The following is a 23,127-nucleotide window of genomic DNA, read 5'->3' as shown; positions in this document are numbered from 1 at the left end:
TTGGAAAAGTTAGTGTTTTGTATTGCATCTGTTTGCTTATTTGTTTTGTAGAATACTTTTCTTTTTATTATGTAATTTCAATACTGACAAATTTGGTTTCAAAACTGACAAATTCTAAACTCCATAAACTTGTCTTTGGCTTGAAAAGTAAAATATGTATTAACATAGCTCAAAGAGTAGTCAGAATATGATCTATGTTTTATAGTATACCAGTTAATACTGTGGGAAAAATAGGTGTTGTGCTTTATGTAGTTAAAAATCTTGACTCAAAAATACTTAAAAAAATGTTCCTCCTAGTAAAGTATGATAGGTCTAAAGTGACTCAAATTGTTAGTTTTCTTAAAAAAGAAGACTTAAGTGAATAAAAAAGATTAGTACTTAATGTATTTCTAAAGAGAATAATTTACAACATTTAAGTGAAAATTAAAAAGACGGATTGTTGCTTTGAATTGCAAATTGTGCAAGAACATAGGCATCAGCATTTTTTAATGAAATCAGAGCCTGATGTAAAGAATGCATTCTTAATGGATTAGTATTGATGACTTAAAACTCTTATCCATTTGAAAAGAAGAAAAATAATTTTATCATGAAAAAATCTATTGGAAAAAATATCTATTTTATTGCTGATTTTGTTTTGTTTATTTCCTTTTTTAACATTATTTATAGTCTAGGAAATGGAGTGTAAAGGATGAAACATTTGCAATATTTTAGTCCTTAGGATGTAAATACATCATCATTCACCTAGGTATAATGTCTCATTTTTATAAAGTTAAAATACCTATGAAATATAATTAGGAAAAGCATAGTGTCTGCAGAAATATATGCAGAAATTCATTCTGCTATTCAATAAGCATTAAGCTCCCACTATGTCCTAGGCACAGGTCTCTGCTCTCAGGTAGATTATTGGCTATTTCTGGGAGACATTCAGAAAAGGATAGCTTTAAAAACAGTCCTAAGAATACTATGAAAAAATCTACTAGAACTAATAGGAAATTTAGCAAGCTTACAGGATATAAGATCAATATAAAAAATCAATTGTAGTCTATATACTATAAACAATCTGAAAAATGTATGTGAAAAAAACAACTTATTCACAATAGTACTAAAAGAATAATATATTTAGGAATAAACTTAATAGAAGAAGGGAATGACTAGGAATCTGAAAACTATAAAACATTGCTGGAAGAAATTAAAAATTCTAAAAAAATGGAGCTATATACCCACATTCACGGATTGGAAGATAGTCTCAGAATCATTAACATAACAGTTCTCTCTCTCCAAAATAATCTATAAGATTCAACAGTATCTTTATCAAAATCCCAGCAAATATTAGTGTAGAAATTGAAAAATTAATTCTAAATTCTATATGAGGAGGACAAGAATCCAGAATAATTAAAATAATTTTGAAAAGAGGTCAAAGCAGGAGAACTTACACTACTCGGTTTAAAAAGTTATAAAACTACTTGATATACAACTACAGTAATCAAGACAGCATGGTATTGTCATAAAAATAAACAGATATATCAATGGAAAAGAATAGAAAGTCCAGAAACATACACTCACATTATGGTCAATTTATTTTTATGCCAAGGCAATTCAATGGGGAAAGGAAAACCTTTTCAACATATGATATTGGGAAGATTAGATATTGTATTAGTTTCCTAAGTCTACTGTATCAGATTATCACAAACTGAGTAGCTTAAAACAATAGAAAACGACTGCCTGCCCAGATCAAGACTGCAGAACGAGACACTTCAGGGCTCTGTCCCTCTCCACAGAAGCTTTCATCAACCAGCAAGAACTTGCAGAAATCTCTCTCTCTAAGCTCCAGAAAACAGTTAAAGTTAAAGGACTGCAGTAACAAGGGGAGCATAGAATCAAAGGAAAAGAGTACTTAAGGATCTCCTGGGGCCCAGGTCTGCCCTGCCCTCACCCATCAAGGGCTCAGTGCAGAGTGAGCCTGTGCTCCCAGTGCAGGGCCCTGGTCCTTGTTCCAGAGGGGGTAAAGTAACCCATGTACATACACTAGGAGCATGTATGTGTCTCATCCAATCTGTCTGACTGTCCCAGAATTTGCCCTGTGTGTAGAAGGAAGCTCACCAAGCTCTCCAAAAGCAGCTGTGGGAGAGCATTCTGGTGGATGCCTAGGGCAAAAGGTGTACATTATTGAAGTGCCTGGCGCTGTACTGAAACTATTTCCTGGAGAAGAAAGAACATTTGGAACCTTGTAAACAGTGGAATTTCTAGGGCCAAATGTGCATGTCAATATTCATGCACATTTCATAGCCTGGGACTATTCTCTGAAGTCATTGTAAGGATAAGCTGTGGGTACCCAAGATAATTATGATCTTGATCAGATCACCTCAGTGAAGGGTGTTTGACAAGTTTAGAAAACAAAAAGGTGAGGGTGGTGGAACACCAGTTATATACCACTGAAATTAAACATCATCTCATTATATTATAGTTGTATGTGTGTGTGTGTGTTTTAAGGAGGTACTGGGGATTGAACCTGGATCTCATACATGGGAAACAGGTGCTCAACCACTGAGCTACACCTACTCCCTATCAAAAAGATTTTTTGTTTGGGCATACTCTGGCCAAAATACTTCATGAAGGCAGCTAGGAACCTGAGATTATCTGGCAAAGAGGAAACATAAAGGGAGACAGTCATTTTTAAAATAAAGAACTATTAAATCATTCATTTTTAAAAATGTATGCAAAAATCTTTGGTCATACAAAATCTAGCAAAGAGATATCATTATAGGCAAAATGATCTCATGTTTGTCACCTTATGGAGTAGAATACTGAATGCTCATATTTTTGTTTATTAAACATTTAAAAATAAGATTATAATATAAAGGTCACTAGAATATACAGTTATAGTTCACATGAATGTCACTCTTTAATTTTAAAACTAAAATTGAACATTTATAGTTCAGATTTATTCTTCCTTCTGTTTGTTGACTAGTACTTTGCAGATAAAAGATAATCCAATCCTCAGCTATATAATTAGATGGAAACAGTATGATGTGCTAATTTGCACCTTTTACTTAAATAGGATAAAATTAAAGCTTGAAGTACTAATGGAACAAAGAAAAATGTTAACATAAAGGGTTGCATTTAACCAATTATCTCCATTTTATTACTACTAGCCAAAAAAGAAATAAACATGATCAGACTAAACAGCCAAAGCTCCATGATGACCTATTTTTTATTTACTAAATTATTCTCAGTGCCTATCAGAAGGCCTTCCATATAATAGGTTCTCAATAAACATTCATTGATTGAATTCATTGCTGAATGAATGGGTCTTCTTTCCAATCAAGGTCTACCCATTTGGCATTAGGTTCTCTGCTGAGGTAATTGGCTTGAACGAGGTCTAGCCCAAATTATATTCTAAAAGTTATTTAAGAAGCCCAGGCCTGTAAGAAGAAGCCAGATATTGGGGATAATCTGTGAAGACAGCAGATCGCCTGGGCCTGATCATACCTGGACCACCTCCCTTACCTTTCCTGGTTCCAAATGGCTCATACTGTGACTTACTGAATGGGTCGGTGATGTCAAAATACTTCAAAATATATGGTGCAATCAGAGGATTTCTAAGAAAAAAACATGTCTTCATAGTAGACACATTGAAAAAATAAAATTTAGCCAAAGTAGAAAGTTCAGGATGTCCTCACAGAAATGAGAGTTGAAAGGAACTTCAGCAGGACTAATCAGGTCAGCTTCACACGAGACAAAATTGAGATAACCATTGAAAACAAATGAAAATTTGTCATCAAAATTTTCATAATATCAGATATTAGGAGTCCAATCTGATCATAGATTTCTTCATAGTTTTTCTCTATAACTGGATGAAGAATTGCAAGGTCAGGATATCTCTTCCAGTGAGTGCTGAGCTCTTAATCAGTAAACTGAAATACATGAATAATCAGATTACCCCTAATTCAACTATTACCATTTAATAACCAGTCAGTAACATATTCTAACATTCTGTAACTTGCGAGTTACAAATACTGCTATTAAATTGCTTGTCTGCAATGTTCATCATCTTTGATGTTTTTTGACTTAAAATACCGTATATGATTTAGTCTTCAATCAAAAGCCTTATTAATGACGTAAAATTAGAGGGGTGTGCGTGTGTGTTTTGGAGATGATAATACAGATCAACTCTCTAACCACAACTGAGTTACAGCACAATTTAAAATCAGACCCTATTGGATAATAAATTACAACAGCTTTTGTACTTCCCCAAAGAAATTTCCTAGAAATCAGGCCTTTACTTTTACTGAACAAGGCTGAAATACTCAAATTTACTTTTTATGCCTTTTCAAATAGGCATGATTTTTCAAATAGGCCTCAAATCTCTGTTTGGCCAATGATAGACAGTCCACAAGGAAAAATCAGGGTCTGTTTTCTTTTATATCCTTATTTTTGAACTGCTGTCAGGTTCTTCTCTTGGTCTTAAAAGTCCAAAATGTAATATCATTGCATTTTTCCGTCTGTTTTGGGAGAAGGTGAGAAATGTACACTGTAAATTAAAGAATAGCAAAACATATATATATTTTTAATATGACATAGGACTAGTAGAGTTATGCTTTAAAATCAAGTAATTTCCTGAGTAGCAGGTTTTATTTTTCTGCACTAGTAAAATGCAATACAGTAGTAATCTCAATAGGAGAATGGTACATCTATATTACATTATGCCAGCCCTAAAGAGAGTTGGCATAGTATAATAATAGTACTGGCTGTAAAATATTAATAAATCATTTTGTAATCAGATAGAACAGGATCAGAAATAAACAGCACTAAACAAGCAGAGACTTTATTTTCATCACATGGCTTTTACAATATTTCTAGAAGGATGCAAAGATGGGTAAAATGGAAATAATATCTCAATTTCTAAACTTTCTTAAATTCCTGAATTAAAAAAAAAAGTTTTCCATCCAATTTCAGCAAAGAAAATCATGCCACAACGTCTGCAGCTGGTTGCAGCACAGAGCATTTGCAGAAGACTAATGACTTAAGCTTATTGTGATTTTAGCTGATGCAGGAACACAGAATAAGATGTAATTTACTCTCCCAGCTAAGGCTTTTAAAGACTTTCTAATGCATAGGGGAGCTGTTCTCCCTCGCCAAGAAATTAGTCACTCCTTTTTTTTTTCAGTTTTATTGTAAAAAAGTTAATTTTTAAAACTCTTTACATTGTATGAATATGTCATACTTTACTTACCCATTATCTCTTTAGATTATCTCCAATATTTTACTACTATAATTGTACTTGCACACATGGGCAAAATATATAGGTTATACTATATGAAACTGCCATTTTTGTAGGTCGATAATAGTCAATTGCCTGCAATTTCAGATGGTTCAACTTAATATTCAGAGAGGAATTGATAGGTCAATTCAAGATTACTAGATTTTGCCAAATTGCCCTTCAAAATGGGTTTCCAATTTATACTTTGTCAAAAATATTTTTAAGGAAGTTTTGCTTTACTCTGGTCTTCTCTGCAAAATTATTCATTCCCCCACCGAGGAATTCTTTCTTCCTGTATGCTGCCTAAGTCCCTTTCTCTCTGCTCTGTGTTTCTGTGATTAGCTCTCTAAACTCGTCATTTCTTTTGTACAGTACCCTAGGCAATTAAAATCTTCTACTTCTCTTAAGCAGTTTAGAACCATAAAACCTAGTTACATGGAAGAAAAGTATATCTGTACAATGGGGAAATTGCCCGATGCAAGAATTACCAGGGAGCCTTAATCTCCAGGATCTGGACCTCAGATGAAGGCCAGGCAGATTCTCTACAGATACCTTTGCCTGATTTGTTCCCTCAGCCATGGAAGTTATTCTCAAAGCCCAGATCAAATGTTTCTTTTCACCAATTTCTTTTTCAGACGTCCAGCCAGACTTTAATGTCTGCTTCCTTTGGGCCTTCAGAGCAACAGGTGCATGTGGTGTGTTTCTGTATGTGCAGCTTTCTGCCTGTGGGGTTTGCGCAGCTGAGCAGGGGACGGACATTAAGATAGATCCTAGTATCTTGAATTCAAAGACTGGCAATTGCTTTGGGCAGTGAAGCTTGTTCCAGCATCATCTTTAAATTCCATTGGAAGAATGTGCATATATATCCATTACAAACATGAGACCATGACTTCAAACAGGAAGCAGATACCCACATTTGATGGGGCACCAAAGGGGAGAAAATGTGAAGAAGAGGTGTGAGGTGGTAGAAAGCTGACGAAACAAGCATATTACATGGATTCCTGCTTTTGGTGCTGGTGAGATCCATAAAGAGTAATTCTGAAATTTTATCCTTCACTTTCAATAATGGTGAAACAATTCTCCGTTACTCCCAGAATAAGACTGCATTATGAAGTGATGGTAATTCATAAAAATCATTAAAAGATTATATTTTTAATTAATGAACTTAATTGGGACAAGATATTAATTTCTCTCATAAGTCTTAGCGACAATTTAATTTTCCACTAATGATCAATTGCTAAAGAAATCCCTATAGACAAGAAATACTATGTTATATTCTCTAGTGCAAAAATAAGATGACAAATATCATCTAAGCATACCACAAAGTTGCTTTATGATGCCTCAAATAAGGTCTATTGAGAACCTTTGACTTGTTAATTAAAGTGTCAATCAATTCGGAAACTCGCTGCAACAGTAGTCAAGTAAGGAAATGTTCTTTAAAATCAAAACTATGCCATATCACAGCACAATTTAAAAATAATTACATTCTTTAGAATTACAGCTGACAGTTTCTTCATAGAATATAGAATATTGTGAAATAGATGTGATACATTTACAATAAGGCCACTGATTGGACTGTTTAGTTAGGTATTTTTAAGGTATTTGTAAGAAGCAGCATTAAGCATAGATTCTGGAACTAGCTGGCCTAGATTTAAATCCAACAGCTATATTTACTACATACGTAAACTTGAGCAAGTTTGTTTCCTCTTCTGTAAAACAGGCATAATAAAGATATCTACCTCATGGGATGAATATAAGTATTAAATAAATTAATATTTATAAAATGCTTAGAATATTCCATTGCCTATAGTAGTTGCTACATAACTGTGATAAAACTTAAAAAACTTAAACATATCTTTGAAAACATTATATTTTTCATCAATATTGGAAATCACTTTGAGTCTAACTTTGAACAATCAAAAACTAAAAATTCAGCAATTTTACCTGATCATGGGCATTTGTTTCCTTAGGACACTAATAAATATATAATCTTACAGCTACAAATAGTTAAATTGCCATAAACATTTTTAAAACTTCGTGATAGTTTAAATATATCACAAATTCTGGGCCCAATGTTTTGTCACAAATACTAATAATCTTCCAAAGCCAAATGTTTAAGGAGCTGATTTGTTTTACATATTAAAGTCATTAGGTCATCCCTAAATGCTAATAAACCAGCTGATTTTTTTAAAGAAAAAAATATTTATGCCCATGACAGTTTGATATTATTTTTGTGAATCCCAAAAAGAGAAAGATTATGTTTATAAACTAATCTGTTCTTCTGGGTGTGATACCTTTAATTATACTGGATTCAGTTGAGGGGCCCTTCATTAAACTACCTGTTAATATTAGCACTTTGATTAGACCATGTCAGTAGGGTGTGTCTCAGGTTGAGTCCTACCCCCATGGTGGGCTGATACAAATGGAAACTCATTTGTGATAGACCAGGAAGAGGAAAGAACTTTGTCATTTTGATCCTGCATGTGACAGAAAGGAGAAGGCTCAAACAGTTAAAGCCCCAGGGAGAGATGGATCGTTTGTCTGATAACTCACAGCTGACCTTGGGAAGAGAGCCAATATTGATATACGAAGCCCTGAGAGACAAGCCTAATGCCAGCCCAGAGCTGAGATAAGGAAGAAGTCAGGTCCCTGGAGCCTCAGAGAAAGAGAAAGCCCAGAGGGGAATGCTGAGACTCGCCAGAGAGCAGCATCCATCTTGCTTCAACACTGACTTTTTGGTGAGAAAGCAACCTTGAGTTGGTCTAAGTTTTTACCGCAAATAAGTATCATTTTTAAAAGCCAACAGATTTCTGGTACTTTGTATCAGCACTCCTTTGGCAGACTAAAACAGCCCCTTTTTCTGTTGTAATGAAGTAGAATACAAACGGTAAGAGCATGCCATGACTTGGAGTTAAACTAGGATTCAAATATTGTGCCAAACTTATATTAACTCTAAAACTTTGGAAAGTTTATTTAACCTCCCAGAGCTTCAATTTCCTCATCTTAAAAGAAGGATAATAACTGTTCGTACCTTACAGTGTTTGGGATGAGAGGATTAAACAATGTAACTCAAGGATAGTGTTCATCTCAGAACCTCAACCATAGTGTTTACAATAAGATGCGCATTCATCAGTTTTCTATATACCTCTTCTGTAAATTAGAAAAATTAGAGTTTAATCCCAATTTACCAGGAAATCTCACTTAAAGTCATAGTTATGAAGTGTTAGGGCACATGAAAAGATCCTTCATATTTTATTTTTTAATCAACTATTGCTCCTAACACATAATTTAGGCTACTATAAAAAACAGACATATAAACATTTCAGGAGAAAATTTTACCTAGATTTATTTTCCTACCTTAAATTACATTTCTTATTTCATATAATTATTAACCTCATTTAGAAGGCTAACTTCTCATTTGCTAGGGGTATAATTTGAAGATTATCATTTATAACAAATCTTTGGATATGAATGATTTACTCAGATTTTTCTTTTAAACTTTTATCTTCAGTAAATTTAACCAGATAGATTACATACATATATATATATTTAAGTACTGCTGAAATTTTAGAATACTTAAGAAAAGAATATAGAATTCCCATCATTAACATTCACACAGAATATTTTTAAGGCAATTCCAAAATGGGAAGAAAGTGATGCCTACTCCATAGTTTTACACCATGATTTTCATGTTTTACATGTTATAACATATATTTCGGGGCTTGAGGATGCAAAAATTGGCATATCTATCAAAGGTAAAATGTTGCAAGGAATAGAGGAATATGTTTCAACATTTTTCATAACCATGCTGCTTACACTGGTTGTGGTCCCAGGTTAAGATTAATTTTCATGCTGGTCCCTTGTAGTAATGTTTATAGAATGACAACATTTTGGAACAAACTATTTGCTCATGCTGCTTCAAAAATTATAAAAAATCATCTTCTATGTAAAAACTATCATAAAATGGCAGATATTCAATAAATGCTATTTAAAATCAAAGTGAATTGATCAAATCATCAAAACAATAAGGCATATACTTAACACTGGAGAGGAGGTTCTATGGACGAGGACCATTCAATCTGAAAATTAAACCTCAGATTATTAAAATAGGCACAGCACTGGTTACCAAGGACTTTTTCTGTGTCAGGCATCATTTAAGCTCTTAAACAGTCTGTCTCAGTTTAATCCTCTTAAAAACCCATAAGACATTTGTAAAACAACCTGAATTAAGAAGATTTGCCAAGGTGGCTGGAAACATGATTAAAACATACAAAAACAAGCAAGAAGTAGAAATAAGAAATATTCCATTTACATCAGCCACAAATTTATTAAATACTTAGAAATAAATTTAACAAAAGAGACCATGTTTATATGGAGAATACAAAAAATATTTTGAAGGATACAAAACATTTAGAAACTCATTTTATATTTTAGGTGGGAAAAAATGTGACATCATGAACATGTTACATCTTATAAAGTAAATATATAAATTTATTGAAATTCCAAATAGAATTGGAATGCTATTTTTAAATAGAATATTATGATTATATTTTAATATCCTTACCTAAAGAAGTAAAGTTAAAGTAGCAAATGGAAATAGGGATCCTGCAACAGCTCCATCAATAAAATAGTGGTGGACAATTAAAACATTTCTTGACTTTAAACTTTACATATATAAGAAGAATTGAACTGAAATAAAAATAAAAATAATTTCAATACTAATATAAAATGTTACTTTAGGATTTAAACTGGTTTCGTTTCTTCTTTCAACTTTTAAGTCAATTATTTATTACTTATAAAATGCTTTGAAATCTTTTAGATTTTACTTCTGGCATAAGTGTCAAAAACAATATACAGTTTTTGTTGATGAACCTCTTTACAGATCTCAGTGAAACTCCACATTTCTAGGGAAAAATGCCTATTATAACTATCACTTTAATTACTTCAAGAGCAAGACTTGACATGCAGAAACTCTAGATTAACTTCTGAAAATAATTATTTTTAAAATTATAAGACAATTTTCTTGATTCTTCATCCCCATCTCAATTCTTCCCCAAAGCTCCAAAACAAGCAGACAAGACCAGACAGAGAAGTCATAGTTAGGCTTCCCTCTCCATTCAACCCACTCCCCAGGTGGTAATAAGAAATGGAGAAGGAACTAATGATTTCTGGTTGCCTGTAATATGCCAGGCCATGATAGTTATTTACGCAAACAGTACATAGTGATTGAAGAGAATGGATAGGCCTTTATATACCACCAACTGATCATGTGACATTAGATGCCTCTGTGCTTCAATGTCACCTACCTATTAGGTGGAATTATATGAAATTGCATTTTTTTATTTTAAGGTCAAAATTGTGGAATGTCCACAATTTCAAAAGTTTCAATCAAATAAAATAGTGGAACTTACCATGCTTATCTGACATAGTACATAGAAGAGCATGGAAGTGAGTAAGAACATAGGCAATGTCAAGTTTAATTACCATCCTGATGGTGGGGAAACTTGGTGTAGTCACAGCCTTAGTATGGGACCCTAGAATTTGAATTCATTTCATTGACTGAAAAATCACTGCTGTCTCTTCTAAAGTATGCTGTGAACCACAGTTTAGAAATCTCTGCTGATAATATCAAAGTTTTTCTCTTCAGAAAAATTAACATAATACCAATCCTGTTTTCCAGGGACATTTTATAAAATAAAGCAACCCTGATTTAATCACTAGAGAAGCAGCCTTTGTTTCTTTCTTTTCTTTTCTTTTTTTTTCCCCATGATGGATTATTTCCTTAGAGTAGCTACTTGCCAAATGGTGCCCTAGTATCCTGAAAGAGTTCAGGCAGTTTGTACATTTGCATAATTTACAACCAGGGAGTAGCTGAGGGACAGGGAGAATCTGGTTCAGTAGGCTGTTTAGAAATTCGTTAGCATTCATTCACTCCTTATGTTTTTTCCCTCATTACATCCAGAAACTGAAGACAGCAAAAATGTGTTTCCAAAAGTAAAATACAAAATGAGGTATAACCAATGTGCTTACATCTATAACTGTAAACTCTTTAAATCACCCTTTTGTTTGGGTGCTTTTTCCTTAAACACAGACACTTATTCATACGTTCACATTAGGCAGTTAATTGAACAGAACAGAAGTTGCTATGGAAACACTATAGTATGCCCTAGTACTTAGTGAGGAAATGAACACTACTAATTATCACCAAATGTATGATATTTCTGCCTTTGTACTCTATAGTTTTTAATGTATAATCTGTTTAAGGAGCAGCAAGTTGTTCACCCAGCATACAGAAGCCTAAAAATAGGTGACTAAAGTCTCAAGTGTGACTTGTCTTTGTCCCATACATCTGACAAAGGAAGGGAAGTTTATTGGAGGCTAAAACTTGAAATATAAACAGTTAAGACAATAGGAAAATGCTGCCAAGAAAATAACACCTGTTCTCTCCTCATTTTATTAAAATATTTCCCACACAATTAAATACAAAAAGACACTTACCTATGGTCAAGGTGATAGGGAGGAATAGAAGCAGTGGTCCAAAGGTATATAGTTTACGCTGTTACAAAGCCAACTCTATTAGGCTCCATAAAACAATTTAAAAAAACACATGCTATTGGAAGCACAGAACACAAAGAGATCGCCTAGGAGATTGAAGAAAACTATGTTCATCAGACATCCTTGAAGGACAGCAAAACTCCTGGCTGACTGAGGTGTTGAAAGTACCAGAAGTAATAATTTGCTAATCTGGAGGCAGAGTCCACCTCTCAACCAGTATTAAGATAGACTCTGTAGTGGGAGTTGCTTCACCATGAGTAAGAGGAAGCTGTAGATTTGTGTCCTGTTCATATTCCTACTTCCCCAGAGCATCTAAAAGAAGACCTGGCTGAAGCTTTCCTAGCTAATGTTGACTCTATTCAGTTGAGTCCTTGAATCCATTGCTAGTTCCTGATTGCTGTTTTTCTCTGCACTTGCTTCCATAACAACTTGTGCTTAATCTGTGGATTTGTCCTCAGCAACTACTACTGCAACCGTTGTTGCTGTGAGTTGGTCTCAGACCAGACTCCCTTAGAAAGACCTTGGGAATTTTAAGGCTACTGGACCTGGAAGGTAGTACTATTTACAAAATCCTGTCAAGAACCCAACCTCTGTACAAGGTAGTTCCTCCTGTTCTCCTGCAAACCTGCAGTGTTCCAATTTTTACCATGCCAGGCACTCCCAGGACACCCAACAGAAAAATATAGCAAGAATAACATCATTTTAAGAAGAACAGAATTTTAATTAATGTAAAACGTTAATAGGGCATACTGTACATCATGACAGTAGCATAGCATACATCTAGAGGAACATAAGGCATTTTCCTTGGAAAGGTAGTTTCATACCACATTGCAGAGGAAGTTTAATGTTTTAGAGTTTACTATAGGGAATATTAGAGTAAAAATGTATTGCAATAATTCAAGCAAGAGGTAAAGAGAACGAGAGAGAGAAAGGAACCATACTTACCCATAACTTTCCCAAATATTGTCAGGTCAGATTCAAAATGTCAGACTGGAGGTCACTTATCACAATTACACTTTGCAAGCCATATTATTTACTGCTCTATTTGTGTAATACAGCATTCTCAGAATTTCTATTTTACTTCATTTTGCACATGAAATTTATAATGAGACATTAATCAAGACACAAATATTTACTGAATACTTACATTCAACCCAGTAAGAACACTGTTACTAGTTTCTAAAGAAAGACGGTATTTATGGGTTCAAAAGTTAGTCAGCCCTCGTTTTTGACAAGTTTATTATTTCTATGCCAGGATAAAGTTATGAAGCATGAAAGATATCAATCAACATTTGAAAAACTGTTGTTTTAGGTATTCTTAAAAAGCTTTCTTCAATATGGTAAAATGATTTACCAATATCTGAGCAACTAAGGCTTACTAATATGCACATTTTAGTATCTTCAATGTATTTGAGATTCTATTAAGAAATTTTAAATTCTGGAAAATGCAGAAGATCCATTTAGGTTTTGGATTTCTGCAAAGCAATTCACAAAGAGAGCGAGAGGAAAAAAAATAACAACAACAACAAAAAACAAGTGAATAACATAATAACTTAATGACACAAATAATTGTAAAAACTTGTGTTTCTTTGCTCAGGTTACAAATCTAAAATGTGTTAGTCAAGAGTAAAGTTATATAATTTTTAACATATCAATTTATCAACTGAGTTTTGCTTCTTTATTTTATTTTATTTATTTTTATTGCACATCACTCCTTTATTATACTAATCTGGAAAAAAAGTTCATACAGTTATGCTCAAACTGAGTACTGAGCCCAAGTGGTTGGGCCAAGCAACTGGAACATGATTAAGAAATCGGACACATTGTTTCATGATCAAGGGGTATTTTGCTGTCACAAAACAGTGGAGGACACTCCACATAACAGTAGAAGGAGGGATTCTAAAATATACAACAGGATGAACTCCTACTCCTTAGAAGTAAAAAAGCTTATCCCACAGTGGTGTAAGGAATGGCTTATTTTCTGATGACCACATGTGGGACTGCTATTTCAACTGCCACTAGAAACCCCAGAGGGTTTTTGTATTTTTAATATACATTTTGCAAAAGTAAATGTAACACATAAACATTCAGGGTTGATCCCAACCTTCCGGAGCCAGCTCCTCTGGGGTTAGGGAGGAAATAAGTCATTGTGTTTCTTAAATCACCATGTAGGTTACATTCATCTTCCACTGGAATGACTAGTGCAAAGGCCCCTGATAGGGAATGAACTGGCTAAGGAATAGTACAGGCTCCTGGGAATAGGTTCTTGCTACCCCTCCTTGGTCATGACTAGCATGGTTGCTCCCTGTCTCATGCTCAAGCAGGTCCTCAGTAAATAAGGCACTCGCAAGAACGCCAGGGTCACTACCTAGGTCCTGGACCATGGACCCATGCCCCAGAGGAGCCATTCTAACCAGCCTTTTTGAGTGGAGTGGGTACAAAAGACTAAATGGCTGAAATGAAAATGGGAGTCACTGGTCCCCCATCTGCAGCTACAACTTACAATGCCTAGAGATGTGGTCAATGTCACAAATGTAGGAGCAAGATGTAGAGGAAGGGGATGGGCAAGGAGGGGGTTCCTTGAGATAGTAGTCTGCTAGTCTTAACTTCTTGGCCTGGGCAGCCACAGCTTCCATGGCCTTACATATGGTCTCTTCATCCCCTAGGAGCTGCATGGGCTTGATTAACTTTAAGGTCTTGTCCAACTCATAGACAATGGGAATACCAGTGGGCAGGTTCAGCTCTATGATAGCCTTTTCAGAGAGACCTTCCAGATGCTTGACAATGCCCCCAAGACTATTGTCATGTGCTGCAATCAATACCTGTTTCCCCTCCTTGGTCTGGGGGAACTATTTCTTCATTCCAAAAAGGCAAGGCTCTGGCCAGAGTATCCTTTAGACTCTCACAGGAGGGGAGCTGATCTTCAGTGAGGTCTACACACCTGCGACCCTTAATGATGCTGATGTAGAAAGGATGGTCAGGTTCCATCAGTGGTGGTGGGACATGATAGGAGCATCTCCAGATCTTAACCTGGGCTTCTCCATGCTTGGCAGCAGTTTCTGTTTTATTGAGGCCAGTCAGACCCCCTTAGTGCTGCTCATTGAGTCACCAAGACCTCACTACTGGCAGCCACATCTGGTCAATGGCTTCCAGCATGGTCCACAGTGTCCAGATTGAGCTCTTCTGCACTGAGGTGAAGCAGATGCCAAACTCAAAGCCAGTATCTTGCAGTACCTGTCGGCCACGCTTTGCCTCCTGATGCCCCACTGGGCTCAGGTCAGCGTTGTACCAGTTGCTAAAGCAGTTCTTCAGATTGCATATGTTCTCGCCATGCCAGATCAGCAACAGTTTGAAGGCGGCCACAGAGATGGCTTTGAAATGCGGCACACCTATTCATTTTATGTAGAGCTAATTTTCAATTATTCATTTTAGCTTTTTGAGTTTATGCAATATTCAGAACATTTACCTCAATAGATACCACTTTTTAAATGTAAATCATTACATAGCTATTCTAATTAGCAAGGGTATTAATAGATAATAAAAAACCACTAAGCACCTACAAAGAACTTATAAAGAATTTACAAATGAGAAAAAAAGGAGGGTAACCAAAAGTTTCAGAACTCATTAGTGATGGTGTCAGCATTTAAACCCAGACAGTCTGCTTCCAAAATACACACTTTAACAACTTCACCGTTATTTATACTGCAATTCTCTACAAAGTATTCCCTACATGTGTATATAAACCTCATCCTATGTGTTGACTATTTTACCACAAAGCCACTGAAAAGCAAAACCAAAGGTTGGAAGAATCCACTGAGACACTGAGAATTAAGGAGGGAATAGATGACTGCCTAGAATTATACTGTAGTATTTTAAGGGGCTTAACAAAGTTGAAACTATTTTTATAATGTCAACTTTAAATTTTTGCAACATGTTAGTTCCTCAAATGAAATACCCCATAAATTGTAAGTAAAGCATAACCCTGGAGTCATCCTCGACTCTGCCTCTACTTCTTTTCCAACCTAAATTCAATCCATCAGCATATATTACATTTGAATATAAAAAATACATTCAAAACATATACATCCAGCAGCCATTTCTTGCTCCGACATGGCCATCACCTGGGCTAAGACAACCTTCATCCTTCATGGACACTGTTACTACTCTCCCTGTTATACTCTTAGCCTACCCCCAGCTTTTGGACACAAAGTGCAGGGTGATCCTTTTGAAATACAGATCAAATCATATCATTTTTCAACTTAGTATCTTCCAGTGGCTTCTTAGCTCACTCCAAGCAAAAGCTGTTCCATGAACTACCAGAGAGTTCTAAGTGTTTGGCCCTTGGCTACCTCTCTGAATTTATTTCCTGCTTCTTGACTCTTGTTCTCTGGTCTCCTTACTGTTCCTCAGTATGACCAATTAGGCTCAGAGGTTTGCACTAGCTAACTGCTCTGCTGAATTGCTTCCCCCACCCCCAACTCTGCCTGCCTTCATATTCACTTGCTTTATTTTGCTCTTTATTTAGTTTTTAGTCTGAAATGTCTCCTCCTGTAGGAGATTGAATCATGTCCCCACAAAAGACATATTCAGGTCCCAACTCCTGGTCCTGCAGAAGTGAACCCATCTGCAAACAGGACATTAAAAAATGTTACCAGTTATGGTGTACCCAAATTGAATGAGAATGGGCCTTAATCTAATATGGTAGAAATCCTTATAAGCAAAGAAAATTAGGTACAGAAAAGCAAGTCACAAGGAACAGTCAGAGCTGGAAGCTAACAGAACCCAAAAGAGAAAGAAGACACTGCCATGTGTATTGCCACATGACAGAAGAGCCAAGGAACCCCAAGATTACCAGCCAGAAGATACCAACCCCAGGAGAAGCAGACCTTCCATCCTCTGAAACAATGAGCCAATAAAATCTAATTGTTAACCCAACCCATTGGATGGTATTTGTTTTAGCAACTAGGAAACTAAAATATCTCCTCCGAGAGTTCTTTCCTGGCTAGCCTATCCTAAAATAACACCCCTCTGTCCTTTTCTACCCCCTTACTCAGTCTTTCCAATACTTCAGGCACTACTTGTCATTATATGTTACTTTCTACCTTCCCTATTATTATGTTTCTATTAAGACATCGTTTCATGCTTGATTCCTAGAACAGTGCCTGATACACAATGAGTGCTCAGAAAAATGTGTTGAAAGAATAGGTGAATTTAGATATAGAATTTCTTTCTATAATCATTTCACTTGTGTAGCAGGGGAATGAATCTAGTTACTTGTAATCTTATTTTCTTTAAGGAGATGTATTCTTAAATGCGTACCTTAATTTTGGTTTTGTTCTGTTTTGTTTTGTTTTGTTTTTACAAATCTTTTCATCCATAATTCTCCAGTGGATAAAGTTGCCAACAATTTAAAGGTTGAAATAGTTGTCTTTATGTTCCTGATAAGAATTATCTTCCTGATTCTTTTACAACAAGGACAATTGTGGGATTTGCATATTCTTTGAGACAAGGATGACAAGTGATAAAGACACTTCTACCTCCAGAGAATATGCTGGCCCTTAATAACAGTGAGAAAGAGTAAAACAGACTCCTCTGAAGGTTCTTATCCCCAATTATGCTTTCTCTTGGATAATATCTCTCCAAACTCTCACTAACACTGGTACACAATTCCTAAAATGGTTGTGCTGGCACTTTGGATGGGAAATTCTCCATTGTGCAGGGCATCTCTCATAATTTTGGATGTTTCGCATTCTTGGCTCTTATTGACTCAATGCCAGAGGCATCACCCAGGCATCATAATAACTAAATAATATCTCCAAACCTTTTCACATTCTCAGTTAAGAACCTATGATAGACTATAAGCCCTTGAGATTTATTCTTGTTCTTCTGTGACATTCTCCTCCCCATGTCCTCAGTTCTGTTTCCTTCTAATCCATCAAATATATTATCAGACTAACCTCTATGAAGTCATCTTAAATCAAGATGCTCTTATCATTGACTAAGATAAATAAAACAGATTTTATGTATGTATGTATGTATGTATGTATGTATGTATATATTTACATTATTTTATTTTTTGGCCTTAAAAAATTTTAAGTTAAGAATCAGTCTACTTTTAGTATCAGAAAATTTCTATCTTTTAATTTGAAAAGAAGATATTCATGCTCATAAAAATGTGTTCTAACCTCAAAGCCACCCCTACCAGGATGTCCAAAGCAGACACTTGTGTGTATCACTCCTCTCCGTGCCCTGATGTTTGCTAAATCACGCATTCTGTATGCTTTGTTTGGAATCCATCACTTTCTATTATGAAATAATATTCTAACATAAATATCAACAAATTTCCAACTAGAAATCACTGTGTTCTCAGGGCACATACAAATTTGTACTTTATGTGGCTATTTGGATGACAATAAAAAGAACTGCTTTCTCTGCATCTCAATTTCGGTATTGTTTTAGACACCAGGCAATGTGGTAGAAAATAAATTTTTCTAAACTTTATGTATGCATATATGTCTGTGTATATATACACATTTAAATATGCATGGTATATTCATATACATTTGTATGGACATACATACATATATATTTCATTCAAATTTACATGTCAGAAATTCTCCACATTAAAATTTATTAGAAAATATAACAAAATTAACATGATTAATATAACACAATCTGCCAAAGCCAGAACTTAAACAGGAAGCCTTCATTTTTTTTTTGAAATACAACTAGCTAATACATCATATTTTCTTAGTGCCCATAATCATTTCTCCTCCAACTTCTACCACAAATTTCATAAGGATGCACAACATGCAGAACACAATACACCTTCATCAATGCACTGCAATGGGAAACTTATTAGACTTGGAGTAAAAAGCTGTGGGACAACCAGCAAGATAGCGGCGGAGTAAGGAGCTCCTACAGTCAGCTCCTGCTACAGGGCAGTTTATAAACACCCAGAGCTCTTTGGAACTAGCTGAAGAACCTGTTTGGGGACTTCAGGAGGCCAGAAGAACATCCTGCCACATCCTTGAAGGAATGGATGGAGGAAACTGCCCATCTGCAGAGAAGTATCATAAGTAGAGTGCTCTGCGCCCCGGAGGCTGGTGTCCATCCTCCACTGGAGGCACAAGTTGCCTCAGAAGCTGTTCCACAGCTGGAAATGAAAGCTCCACTTCCCCAAAACAGGGGAGGAAGAGATGGGTGGGCAGCAACTTCAGCTACTGATGAGTAAATTCAGTGGGCAACAGTATAATCTGAGAACTGAAGTTCGAGCCTTTTTGAGTCAGAAAGAGGCCGGGAGCCACCATCTTAACTCCACACCTGGCAGGAGGGGAAGCAGGGTGGTCTGAAAATCCCAGTGCTGGTGGGGACGGGCTTCTTTCCATCTAAGTCAGATTGCAGCTCTAGCCTTGGCCCCAGCACCCCTACAGCAGGGAGGAAGCTGTGGGGACCTGCACTAGCCTCTCTGGGGAATTACCAGCCAAGCTGCAGAGGATTGTGGTACAAGCCACCCCAGGAGCTATTCTGTGACTGGAATTAGAAGTTCCATTTCCCAAAAATGGGAGGAAGAGATGGCTGGCTGCCAATTTTGGCTACTGATTTGTAGACTCAGCTGCCTAAGGTATAACCATAGGAACAGCTGGGGTATGAATCTGTCCAAGTTGAAAAGAGGGAGTGGCCGCCATTTTGACTCTGCCCCCAGCCTGAGGGGAAGCCAGGTTGACCGAAAATCACAGTGATGGGAGGAACTGGTTACCCAGATTGGCCTGCAGCCCTAAGCTGGCCTTCAGCCCCATATCTGGCAGGGAGGAGACTGGCAAGCCTTTTACCACCCTATCCTGGTAACTTCTGGTATCTTTGGCTGGCACAAACTGAATAATAGGAAGTATACCAGGGTGACTGCAGCCATCTTGGACCCACACTGCATAACTTGCTGCCCACACCTGCAGCTCCATCCCCACCCCAGGCAGATGAGAAAGGGGTGTGAAGCTTCATCAGTCTTTCTGGGCAACTACAGTCTAGGCCTGCACGACTTGGGTAATTACACACAGCTCTGACTCTGTCCCTACCTCTGGCAAAGGAGAAAGTTGGGAGAAGCTTCATTGATCCCTGGGGCAGTGGGGGCAACTTGAGCCTCCACAGCTTATAGCACCAATTATATCCTTGGCTCCTACTGCACAACCAGTGAGGGAGAAAGGGCAGGAAACCCTAAACTAAACAGAAAAACTACACCTAGAATAAATACTCTAATAAGCCAGATGCCAAGAGACCAACCGAAAATTACAATCCACACCAAGAAACAGGAAGATATGGTCCAGAAAAAGGAACAAGATAAGCCTCCAGATGACATAAAGGAGTTGAGACAACTAATCATAGATATTCAAACAAATCTCCTTAATAAATTCAATGGGATGGCTAAAGAGATTAAGGATATTAAAAAGACACCGGATGAGCACAAAGAAGAAGTTGAAAGCATACATAGAAAAATAGCAGATCTTATGGGAATGAAAGCTGCAATCAATGAAATTAAAAATACACTGGAATCATATAATAGCAGATTTGAGGAGACAGAAGAAAGGATTGGTGAGCTTGAAGAAATAGCCTCTGAAAGTGAACATACAAAAGAACAGATGAAGAAAAGAATGGTAAAAATTGAACAAGGTCTCAGGGAACTAAATGACAGTAAAAGGTGTGCAAACATACATGTAATGGGTGTCCCAGAAGGAGAAAAGAAGGGAAAAGGGGCAGAAGGAATATTTGAAGAAATAATTGTGGAAAATTTCCCAACCCTATTGAAGGACATAGATATCTATGTTCAAGAAGCACAACGTACTTCCATCTGAAAAAATCCAAATAGACCAACTCCGAGACACATACTAATCAGAATGTCAAATGCCAAAGACAAAGAGAGAATTCTGAGAACAGCAAGAGAAAAGGAATGCATAACATGTAAGGGATTCCCAATAAGATTAAGTGCTGATTTTTCACCAGAAACCATGGAGGCAAGAAGACAGTGGTCTGATATATTTAAGATATTACAAGAGAAAATCTTACAGCCAAGAATCTTATATCCAGCAAGACTGTCTTTCAAAAATGAGGATGAGATTAGAATATTCACAGATAAACAGAAACTAATAGAATTTCTAAGCAAGAGACCAGATTTTCAGGAAATACTAAAGGGTGTGCTAGAGCCTAAAAAAAAAAAAAAAAGACAGGAGAGAGAAGCATGAAAGAGAGTCTGGAAATGATGATTTTATCAATAAAAGTAACTAAAAGTATCAAAAGAGTGGTGAAAATACAATATGACAGATAAAACTCAAATAGAAATAAACTTAACCAAGGTAAAGCACTTGTATTCAGAAAACTGAAACTCAATGTTAAAAGAAATTTAACAGGGCCTAAATAACGGAAGATCATTCCATACTCATGGATTTAAAAACTAAATATCATTAAGATGTCAATTCTACTCAAATTGATATACAGATTCAATGCAATCCTGATAAAAATTCCACCAGCATTAAAGAAAAAATTGAAAACATGATCATCAAATTTATTTGGAAGGATAAATGTTCCTGAATAGCCAGAAACATCATAAAAAGGAAAAGCGGACCCTCATCTCCAGACTTTAAATCTTACCTAGCTATAGTGGTAAAAACAGCATGGTACTGGCCTAAAGATAGACACAATAGACCAATGGAACCAAATTTATGGTTCAAAAACAGACCCTCACATGTACGGTCAAGTGATTTTTGACTAGTCTGTCAAACTCACACAGCTCGGGCAGAGCAATCCATTCAACAGATGGTGCTGAGAGAACTAGATATCCATAGCCGAAAGAAGGAAAGTGGACTCCTATCTCACACCTTTTCCAAAAATTAACTCAAAAAGGATCAAAAACCTAAAACTAAAAGCAAGAACCATGAAACTTCTAGAAGAAATTGAAGGAAAATATCTTCAAGACCTGGTGGTATGGGGTTGATTTTTAAAGGAGATAAGAGGAGGACTGAGTGGATTACTGATGTTTAATGTATGTAGAAGTTTTAATTAGCTTTACTATAAAAGTGTGGAAATGTATAGAGTGGATGGTAACAAATAGTAACAGCTGGTTTATAAATGGGGATGTGGCTGAAAATGGTAGTCTAGGGATTTAAATGCCAATTGACAGAATACTGGAGAATAATCTAGGAACTGAATAGCACAGTAAACTAAGAGATGAATGAGAATTGCGGTTGATGGTACAAATGCAATAGTGTCATTTGTAAGCTTGAGCAAACATACATCACTACTGCTGAGTGTTGGAAATGCAAGGGAAAAATACAACTGGAGTGACCTATGGACTGTGGTTAACAGTAATAATATAATATTCTTGTATCTATGCGAAAGATGTACTGTGTTGATAATGAGGCAGTATGGAAAATGTAAGCCAAGCGTACACTATAGATGTGGTAACAATCAGATGATATTATCTTATCTGTAACAAATGTTCCACCAGTGTGATGTGTTGATAGAGGAGTGTTGTTTGGGAATTCTGCACATGCACATGATTGTTTTTATAAGTTTACAACTTCTGTCATAAAAAATATATTTAAAAAATAATAGCATATGTTGGGGGAAAAACACACCAAATATAAGATAAGGACAATAATTAGTAGTAAGATTTTGCTAATATTCTTTCATAATTTGTAACAAACGTCTCATGACAATGCAAGGTGTTGGTGGAGGGTTGACGTATGGGACCCCTGTTATGCATGTTTGCTTTGTAAGTTCACAACTTTTACTATACACTTAATTGCTTATGTATGTTCACATAGAAATGATATAAAGATAATAATAGGGAGGGCTGGGGGAAAATACTTCGGTTAGTAGTAATACTTGACAATACTTAATAATTAGTTAAAAAGGTTTAACAACAATGCAAGATGTTGGTGGCAAGGTGAGTTATGAGGGTCTTGTCTAGTGTTATATATATGTTTGTTTTGTAAGTTCAACAACTATTGCTATGCACTTATTGTTTATGTATGTTTGTGTGTGAATGATATATTTTAATAAATTAATTAAATATATATATGTAAAAGCTATGGGTTTTCTGCTTCCTCTACTCAATTTCCTCATCTGCATAAAGAAATAATAATAACAAATGTGGTAAGTGCTATGTAAGAAAGACAAGGGAGCCAAAATATTCTCGGAAGACCATGAACCTGAAATTTGGATGTGCCATTCCAACATCACCCCTGACCCAAATCACAGATACCTATATGCTGTATTTGCACAAATCTGATAATCCTGGTGATATAGAATGTGGGACAGTG

At 36.0% G+C, this 23,127-nt stretch overlaps 1 protein-coding gene and 1 pseudogene across 2 annotated transcripts in view; both read right to left on the bottom strand.

Annotated features, from left to right (window-relative positions):
* The window catches only part of NAV3 (neuron navigator 3), an 894,692-nt gene that overhangs the window by 521,327 nt on the left and 350,238 nt on the right, over window positions 1–23,127 (bottom strand). The gene's annotated exons all lie outside the window — the stretch shown is intronic.
* On the bottom strand, window positions 14,308–15,957 carry LOC101444229 (phosphoglycerate mutase 1-like; annotated as a pseudogene).

Source organism: Dasypus novemcinctus, chromosome 12, assembly GCF_030445035.2.
Source record: "Dasypus novemcinctus isolate mDasNov1 chromosome 12, mDasNov1.1.hap2, whole genome shotgun sequence".
Taxonomy (NCBI): Eukaryota; Metazoa; Chordata; class Mammalia; order Cingulata; family Dasypodidae; genus Dasypus; species Dasypus novemcinctus.
Note: the sequence above shows the minus strand (reverse complement) of the source record. Positions and strands in the feature narration are given on the sequence as shown.